This window comes from Cydia pomonella, chromosome 2 (assembly GCF_033807575.1).
Source record: "Cydia pomonella isolate Wapato2018A chromosome 2, ilCydPomo1, whole genome shotgun sequence".
Lineage (NCBI taxonomy): Eukaryota > Metazoa > Arthropoda > Insecta > Lepidoptera > Tortricidae > Cydia > Cydia pomonella.
In genome coordinates this window covers 33,441,333-33,452,084 of record NC_084704.1, presented here as the reverse complement: position 1 = coordinate 33,452,084, position 10,752 = coordinate 33,441,333, and positions in this window count along the sequence as shown.

Here is a 10,752-nt window from a genome sequence, read left to right as displayed (position 1 = left end):
GCCCTTGTTGCAATTCGCAATGCAAGCAAGCTCAGTGAGTTTAATAGCTATACGAAAGTGTTGTTTGCCAAATTAGAGAGTTCGATTTGATGTGAATTGGGAATTGGTTAATAGGCGGGGCTACAAATGGCGAGCTGCCTCGAGAGGAAATTGCCGCGCGAAGGTCTGAAGATGTGCCCGAGGCATCAGGTGGCGCAGGCGTTTGCTTCGCGCGGCAAAATTTAGCAAGGCAGCTCGTACTGTGTGGGTCTGTCTAATGTGGACAGTTTTTGTACAGGAAAGCTGTTACATTCGGAAAAAATTTATACCATATTTTGAGGCTTTTTTGCAATATTTGTAGTATTTATATTGTTCCTTTATTTTGTATTGATATTATTAATGACATTACGTACGTAGTTGAGAAATTAAATAATAAAAACTAAGTACATTTGACTTCCAAGAGTACAGGTTATTTTACTCTTTATTATGTAAAAACGTGTAATTTATTTAAGAAAACTATTTAATACTTATAGGTACGCGATAATTTAAGTTATATTAATGCTAATGTTTTTGCCATTGCTTGCTCGGAATAGTCTGACTCAGTGAATATTCATAATAATTATGAAATCGGGTGCAGATTTTCTTATACCCATACGAATAGCCTAAAAATAACTGGAATTCACATGAAAATACTAGTAATACTACAGAATACTACTAATAAAGTTCACTCGTACTTTCTTTTGTGAATGAAAACAACATTATGTTATCTCGTCTATGTCACACAGCTATGTCGTCATCAGTCAAGTTTTGATTGCCGACTTTCCATTAGTTAGGTACAGTCGCCATTAGATATATAGGAGCGGCGCTCAAAAATATCTGGACACGCCTCTATTGTCAAGGCGTTAGAGTGCGGGCACTTTGATGTAAGTTGTACAGTCTATAGTTTAGTATATTGTTAAACGGTGTACCTACGTATATTTATATTTGCACATACCAAAGCATTGTATATTCGCGATGTTGATAATTGTGCTCATTTTATTTTATTGACATAAACATTATACTTTGTCAAGAAATAAGGAAAATCAGTAAAATATTAATATAGATAAGTTTCAAGTTGATATAAATATAAAGTTTCAGGTACGAACAAGTGGACAAAAATCAGGATTATTTGTAAAGAAAAAAAGTGACGTTTCGTATAAAAATGACATTAGCGCTAACGTCCCCTACTATAATATTGGAGCATTGACAATAAAGTGCCTAAGGTCCTTTTTTATACGAGCCGACACAAATATAAATGAATTATAGATTAGATAGGATTAGGCATAATGTTAGATGTTACATAATACGTTAAGAGGTAGAGGACAGACGGCGAAGGATGGGGTTACTTAAATAAAAATATATAAGTCACAAATGAAATTAAGGGCCTCTATTCTCTTTATTGATTGATTAATCTCGTTGAACCTATTTAGCCGATGATTATTTAACATCGCATGCATTTCGTTGCGAAGTCTTTAGAGGCCTTTAACCCTATTAGAATACAAATAAAAAATTCTGATACTGTGTTTAAAAAAATCTGATAGATGGTAGCCCTAATCCATAGCTAGTAAAGAGTTCATTTCTTGACGACCTAGTTCACTCGTTCGTACAGGGTGCATCCCACTGCAGCGTACATTTTGTTTTAACGATTTTTGGGCACCACACATACATAAAATATCGAATGGCCCATATTTTAAAAATCAATTGTCACATGGCTAGGCCTTCTTAACTTGAAATATAAATTCCAAATGGTTTCATACAAGCGTGTAGCTCAGCCGTGCGCCGCAGTAGTGTTTGATGATGCGTCTCATTTTAACGAAGTGTGCAAACGAGTGTGCCAAGGTCTATAGACCGAATGGGCTATAAGTAGTATGTTAAATACATTGTGCCCAAACTCTGAGACTGATAGTTTGTTACCACAGGTAGGCCCCGAACATACAAATCTTGTCAATAGGTAGCCATATTTCTATGCAATATGTATGTAAATGTTGACTAGAATGACTTGCCTAGTGGTTTTTCTCGGTTTTACATTATATTAAGCATCTTATTTAAACCTATTTCTCACACGTCTCCACCGACCGAGCTGCTTCGCGCGGCAATTTCCTCGCGAGGCGGGTCGCTGTGTGGACCCGCCTATCGCCTTTTATTATGTTAACAGCCCAGTTAGAGCAAGAGGTAGTTATTTGCTAGAGGGAGATTGTAATATCTACATATCCTCGTGTCGCCCACCATACACACAGTTTAATGTGTAAGTTTTAATTTATTTCTGAGTTCTAAGACAGGTTTAAATTCCATTGAAATATCATGTACAGTCAGCAGCAGAGAAAAAGTCGCATAGAAGTTTGTATACAAAGGTGCTAAGCGAATAGTATTGCTGACTGTACATTGGGCTAAACGAAGATACATTTCTTTCTTACAGCCTTTTGCTCTTGCCGAACTGTGAATATAGCTGTAAATGCTAGGTTAAACTCTTCTTCTAACAGCTAATTACTATGTAGCTGTACTGTAGGTCATTCCTGGTTTTATATATTTACAATGGTGCGTCTACATGGAGCCTAGAAATGATCAATGAACATGTTTTTCTCACTCTAACAGATAAATGTTACATAGCTGCATGTCTGTCGTTAATTTGCTAGGTGTGGACGCACTAAAGTACGAACGTTAACTTGCCACGCAACTATCTTGTTTTGATACAACGAAACTTCATTGGGCCCGTCCAAAAATGTATGAGCATTATTGCAAGAAAATAGTACATTACGATACAAGTGCGAAAAATAGGAAATTCGAAACGAGTGGCGATAAATTAAAACACGACCGAAGGGAGTGTTTTAAATCGACACGAGTTGCGAATTACCTATTCGCACATGTATCGTACAACGTTTTACAGTACATATGGCGCTTTAAATGTTCGACACAGTAACGTAATATGCTACTTCTCGCACTAGTGCTATAAAGTAGCCCCATATGTACTGTAAATATCTTTTTATATATTTTAGGTGATGGTTAACAAGGTACATGGTCACCAGTTGATGGTTCCTACTCGTTGTGCTCATATATTTTTAGCCAGCATTTTGTAGAATTGGCACAATTACCTACATTTGTCTTCCTATATATAGTCGTATCATTTCAAATAAAGTGATTTGATTATGCAAAATTGAACTTTGACGTCATAATAGCAAGAGTTAGAAATATTACTTTCTTAATTCCAGAAATATACTAATATAGCAGCTTTGTTCAAATTGCCTTTGTCATATCTTGGGATTAGGTCTATTCTAATATATTCTCCCAACGCTGCTCGCTGAGCACTGAGCTGACGGCCGTGCGCGCGTGCGTGCCCGGTGCGTGAATAACATTGTTATTGAAGGAAGTAACTGATGAGTTCAAACTCATCACTACAAATTTATAATGGTGTGTTTTAGACAAATGTTCGTATTTTTTTTAGCTCTTTTTGTAGCTCCTCGGGAAAACCTCGGCAGGATCCCATTCCACAACCGTCCGCGGGAGGAAATTCTAGGTTCTAGGATGAACACCCTGCCGATGGCGAGCGGTGCAATGATAGAAAGCGGCCGTTGGCATGACGTCATTCATGTCAAACAATTCTTCAGAGCTCAGCTCAGTAAAACCACTAGGACAAAAACCGTTATTTCATTTTACACCGACCACTATTCTGATCCAGTAAATCATTGTGCCATTAATTTTATTTAAGCATAGTGTGATGTAAATGGATACCAAACGTATATAGCTTTAATTATTGTAGTTTATTTGTTATGAGTGAGATATACCATGTATCTTAGTTGAGGTGAAATTGCATATGTTTTATTCAGTTTTTCATTTAAAGTTAAGATACATGTTAATTTTAATGCATGTGCCGGCAACTAAAGGAACGCAGCTATGAGAAAGATGTCAATATATGTAACACATTGTAAAATTGCATCTATTATTAAAGAGTCGCCGGCCCACTGCGGCGTACGATAATGTGGTTATTAAACTCGTACGCATGTTTTTGCACGATTACGCGAAATATGTGCGGACTAACAAAAAGTTTAAACATAGAATAGACCAATAGTGGGACCGGATTTTTGCCCTATAAGTTTCGATAATTCTAAAGAGTGAAAAGTGATGTTTATCTGGTATGGGACATATTTTTAAGCATATTTGTAATATATGAAGAAAATTTAGAACGAGCGTTAGATATAAATAAGGTATTTATGTATTTTTATTGATGAATTTTGAATATTGAATTAAAGTACAAAATTTAAGCATCGTCTTTTATAATATGTATGAGGCTTTATGCTATCAAATTTTTAGAAAAAAAATCAACGTGCTACTTTGTCAAACTCAAATTAGCTTATTATTTTGTCAATATTGAATTAAAGTTTGAAAAATCCACAATATCATATCTAAATTCTTAAGTTAATAGGCAAGGCAAAAAATTAGAAGAATAGGATATATGCTTTACAATTAATATGCGTTTTTTGTCCTGTAAGATCTAATATTGAATTAAAGTCCGTAGAGATAAGTCTATTACTATAAAATAATATATGCAGCCATTTTATGGAAAGGTAGAAATATCTGTGTGTAGCTTGCATTGTAATAGTAAAATCAACTTAAAAAGGCGCGAAATTCATAACCACGCCGCGCTGGTCCGTCAACATGTCGGCTCGGCGCGCGGGAGCCTATCGTAGCCGACCTAGTGAGCGATAGATACCTCGCCCCGCCCGCGCCCCCCGCTCAGCTTCGCAAGCGCTGTTTGTCTTTTCTTTCAAATCATTCATTTGTTTGTTTATCGTGCACATAAATTAGATGCGGACATTACATGAATTTAATTATAGAATAAAAGTTATTATGACTTCAAAATGAGTGAAAAATGTTTCATATGTGTACTGTACTGTACTGACTTAGTAACAGAGAAAAAACGAGGAATTGAGCAGTTAATAACTGCGAGCAAATAATCTTTCTTGGTGATGGGAAAGTTAAATATTTCTACGGGAAGGAGGAACTACGTTTCCATAAAAAGTGTAGATTATACATTGAGTCGAAGGCTATACCGGCGTACAAAAGACTAATGGAGGTGGCATCAGAGGGCTTACCGCGAACCACGTTCGACGTGTTGCCTCCCTGTCATACTTACGTACGAATTTACAAGTGCGACAGAGAGGTAACACGTCGAACGTGGTTCGCGATAGGCCCTCAAATGTACAGCCAAGTGACGATGATGAAAATTACATTTTCAAAACTTTTGTCTTTTGTTACCATTGTGTTAACCGCCTGTACTTACTTTCAACATATATTAGTAGTTTATGTTACTGCTACATAATAAAAGGCATTAAAATACACGAGTGTGGGCTTAGGAAACGAACGAAGTGAGTTTCTTAAAAAGATCACACGAGTGTTTTAATGCCTAATTATCTTATACCTTTAAACGAGCAATTCTTGTATATATATATTTCCGGGATCTCGGAAACGGCTCTAACGATTTTGCTGAAATTTGTTATATGGGGGTTTTTGGGGGTAAACAATCGATCTAGATTAGTCTTATGTTTGGGAAAACGCGTGTTTTCGAGTTTTCATGCGTTTTTCTTTCGACGCACAATATGGTCGCTAATTTCGTGTTGCCGGCCACTGTCCTGGTCCAGCGGGTTAAGACGCGGACTGCTGAACGAGTGTTACGGGTTCGAATCTCGCCTGGTGACTAACTTTTGTTTTTTTTATATGTTCAATTTTATATATAATTTTTTAATTTTTATTGTTTTAGACAAGTTTAATTTAGTAAAAGAATGTAGTTAAGATTATCACCTATACACCACCATATTACAATAAATAGTTAGTTATAACCGAGCAAAGCTCGGTCGCCCAGGTACTGTATAGTTATTGCAGGTAGTTCGCAATCACATTTTAGCACAGGCATTATAAGAGAAGTATGGGCATTGTAAATGTCATCTGGCTCTGTGTGGTAGGGCACAGCACAGCGGATGTCATTCCAGATCTAGAGCAGAACCCAACTGGGGAAGTACCTCCACCTTACAGAAAATCGCAGCCAAATAACACTAGACCCTACTCATAGTGTTGTGTTCCTGCCGGTGAGTAAGGTTGCCAGAGCTCAACGAGGGGCGAGAGGGTGTTAGGGTCGGCAACGCGCATGTAACTCCTCTGGAGTTGCAGGCGTACATAGGCTACGGATACTGCTTACCATCAGGCAGGCCGTATGCTTGTTTGCCACCGACGTAGTATAAAAAAAAAAAACACACAATTAAAATATTTCATACGACATGTGCTAATTATTTGTCTCAGTGTAAACAAAAATATATCATAAATATGATATCAATTTTCAAATTCAAAATGGCGGACATGTTTTATAACTTATTTTAAGAAATTATGAGTAGTTTAAGACTTTAAAAAGCAAGAAATTGTTTCTTGCTTCTGTTTGTATATGTATCATGTAGTATTTGATGTTTTCATTATTTTTGAAAGTCCTCAGGGTGCCGATTACGAAAATGACATCCATTATGGAACCCAAGATGGCGGACATTCATTTTTCTTAAAAATCGGTATGGGTGTCATCTCCGAGGTTCTTCGAGGTTCCGATTACGAAAATGACGTCCATTTTGCAATCCAAGATGGCGAACATTATTTTTTCTTAAAAATCGATATGGTTGTCATCTCCGAGGTTCCTCGGGGATCCGATTACGAAAATGACGTTCATTTTGAAATCCAAGATGGCGGAGATTATTTTTTCTTAAGTCGATATGGGTGTCATATCCGAGGTTCCTCGGGATTCCGATTACGAAAATGACGTCTATTTTGAAATCCAAGATGGCGGACATAAATTTTTCTTAAAAATCGATATGGGTGTCATCTCCGAGGTTCCTCGGGGTTCCGATTACGAAAATGACGTTCATTTTGAAATCCAAGATGGCGGACATTAATTTTTCTTAAAAATCAATATGGGTGTCATCTCCGAGGTTCCTCGGGGATCCGATTACGAAAATGACGTTCATTTTGAAATCCAAGATGGCGGAAATTATTTTTTCTTAAAAGTCGATATGGGTGTCATATCCGAGGTTCCTCAGGATTCCAATTACGAAAATGACGTCTATTTTGAAATCCAAGATGGCGGACATTAATTTTTCTTAAAAATCGATATGGGTGTCATCTCCGAGGTTCCTCGGGGTTCCAATTACAAAAATGACGTCAATTTTGGCGGTTCTTGTTGGTGCAGATTTCAAAAATAGAGACCATTTTAGAATTAAAGGTGGTTGATATCACGGCTACACACATCGACACCCATTTCAAAAAGTAGCGTCCGCCATATTTATTTTCAAAATAGATGCCATTTTTGAAATCCACACCCCTAAAAACCCAGAAAACAACACCCATGACGACTTTTTCAAAAAAGTGACGTCCGCCATCTTTATTTCCAAAATGGACGTCATTTGTAAAATTAGTACACATAGATCATACAACATGAAAACTAAAAACATTTCCATCCTCTTTTGGGCAGTTGTGTAAGTCTGTGATAACCCTAGGTAGGTACGGAGACCTTGAGCGGTGTCGGCATTTACGCAAACATCAAAGGCGTCGGCCCACTGTTACTTTTTACACTGTGCTTTTAGTGTGTAAACGAAAACGTCACATGATATATCAAAAGAAAAGTAATTTTATCTTATACCTTTAAACGAGCAATTCTTGTATATATATATAATTATATTTCTGTGATCTCGGAAACGGCTCTAACGATTTCGCTGAAATTTGGTATATAGGGGTTTTTGGGGGTATACAATCTATCTAGATTAGTCTTATGTTTGGGAAAATGCGTGTTTTCGAGTTTTCATGCGTTTTTCTTTCGACGCAGAATATGGTCACTAATTTCGTGTTGCCGGCCACTGTCCGTCTGGTCCAGCGGGTTAAGACGCGGACTGCTAAACGAGTGTTACGGGTTCGAATCTCACCCGGTGACTAACTTTAGTTTTTTTTATATGTTCAAGTTTATATATAATTTTTTAAGTTTTATTGTTTTACACAAGTTTAATTTAGTTAAAAAAATGACCTATGTAATAAGAGAAATCGACAATAGATGGCATTACTCTGTGACGAGTGCTGTAAGGTTAAAATCGATTGTAAATAATAATAATTGTCAGTTCACATTTTACTTTTTAAGTTTATGTACATTATCACCACCATATTACAATAAATAGTTATAACCGAGCAAAGCTCGGTCGCCCAGGTACTATATTACTAACTGTACTAGGTTGCCTTTTTAACAAGTTGGTCCAGTCCATGGTTGCCTACATTTTATATAAAAATCGGTTAATCTAGGCGACCATTAACTGGACCAACTTTTTTAATACGGTAACTTTCAAATAAGCTTTCATTTGATATATCATACGATGAAATAACAAACAAAAAAACTATCCGTACGCAATCTTACAAGGCAACCTACTTGAAATGTATCACTGTGAATTTTGTCTTACATTTATTTCTTATCAGAAATAAATAACATGAGGGTGCACATACCTTATAACGTATCTCTATATAACTATCGGTTATCAATATTAGCATTAGCGGTTAACAACAACATTCCCCTTAAAACAAATAACTATCGCGATGAAAATACCAAGTCCAAACATCTGAAAAAAATCGGGAAAGAAAAGCTGCAACTGGCTTTTAAAATGGTACAAGGAAGGGTGGTCATCTGTATGAGAATGTGTTTTTTTTGTCTCTATTTGACCCAATGGTTGACTGGTAGAGAATGCCTTTTGGCATTAAGTCCGCCATTTGTGTTTTTTTTTGTTTGTGCAATAAAGTTTAAATAAATAAATAATATTCATGTAACGCGATAACGAATTCTACGTGAACGAAATCGCGGGCAATACCTATTATAGTAACAACAGAATAACAATTTTCTATTGCTATTAATTTAAAACACGCTTTAGGAATTTTTTTGATGGACCGTAGACGCAGACAAGGACACCCCGCTCCCCACTACCGTTGTTCGCTGCCTCCTGCTACAGCGCGCGGCGCGCGCAAACTTGCCGCGCGTTTGAAACGTAACGTATTTATATAAGCAAGGAATGCATACATATCAGTAATGAGTGTTGCCGTGATTTTATATTTCTAAATTTTTGTTTAGTAACTGAGATCATTGTTGATAATCGATTATTATTAACTCTACAAACTTTAATTCAATATTAGCTATACTGCTTAACCTGAAATCAATATCTAGACAAGCACATTTTCTACATGTCTAACTTTTTACTAGAATACTAAGTTGATCCATAATATCGTAATTTTGCAATATCAGCAACTCTAATTCTATATTTACAAAATAACTCGTGTTTTTACGTTTACCAGAAAGCAGCTGTTCCAGATTTCTAAAAACTGAAAATTGTACATAAATTGAAGTGTTATTCGATATGCTAAAGTTTTCTGTAACTTTAATTCTATATTTACTTAGTTATTAGCAAAAATTAAAATATTTAAATATAACCGAAAGCTCAACCTTAAAATTTCTAACTTTTTACCAAAGTATTATTTAACATACTCCCAATGACATATCAAAAAAGAAAAAACTTTAATATTATCGAAACCCATTTTTGTTCAACCGCTGGTCTAGAATGTGGCTATACGCCGCTGTGGGCTAGAAGGTTAATACACTTGAGAGCAATGAAAACTCTTGGTACCTAGGTATGGATTTTATCCCGAGTGACCCGTTTTCATTGCTATTATGTGTAGGAAGTTGTGAGCATTTCCCATAGAATGATCAGCCGTTATGTTTTAAATTATTGCCAGTGCAATTCGAACGAGCTGCCTATTATTGTGGGGGGTCTTACTTTACTCGATGGATTTTAATAAAAAATGTATTTAAACAGCTACGTATTTTTATTTACGCTTGATGCTTGACCCAAAGTAATCTACAAAACTCTATAACTATATATATGAATATAATCGAATATAATACTTTATAACTATGTATATGAATATAAACTGGTTATGAAAATTGACCCTTTATATATATATATCGTATGCCTTATCCTAGATAAAGATTTACAATTGATTTGATCCTTTGATACGTATGAAGACTATGAAGTCAATTAGGTGCCTAATGCCTATTACGGTTTTTAATTTGTAAAACTGTAAAACTCACGACGAAAACTCGGAACATAACCATTATCACTAAAATTACCTCTCATTTCCTACGCCATAATAAAATTACAAGAGCATCACACGATTATCATTTATTCACCATTATTGTCATGTCACGAGTTGTCAATAATACAAGTAGAGTTTGCCGCATACAGAACGCCACTGTACAGTCGGCGTCAAATACTTTGTAGCAGTCAAAGTGGCCAAATAGATAAATAATTCCATTTTGACGCTGACTGTACTCATCTGTGGTTGTTAACTTACTATTCGTGAACCTTATTGCTCAGGCATAAGGTCTAGCAGTGGTTAGTAATACGGACTCAGTAGTTAGAGGTTTTAACATTGCCCGATCCGATATCGGATCGAAGTAAAATATATAACATATGTGTATTTCTGTACTTATTAATTAATTGAAGCAAATCATTACTGCTACAAAAATGATAGTTAACGTAAAAAGGCGGACTTCTTGCTGTCGTTATGGGGCCATGCGATATTGGATTGACACTTATATTTTCAGACATGTCGGACGGACGGACATCAGCTGACGGACCGATAGTATTTGTTTGCGTACTTGTATGGCATAATGAAAATCTT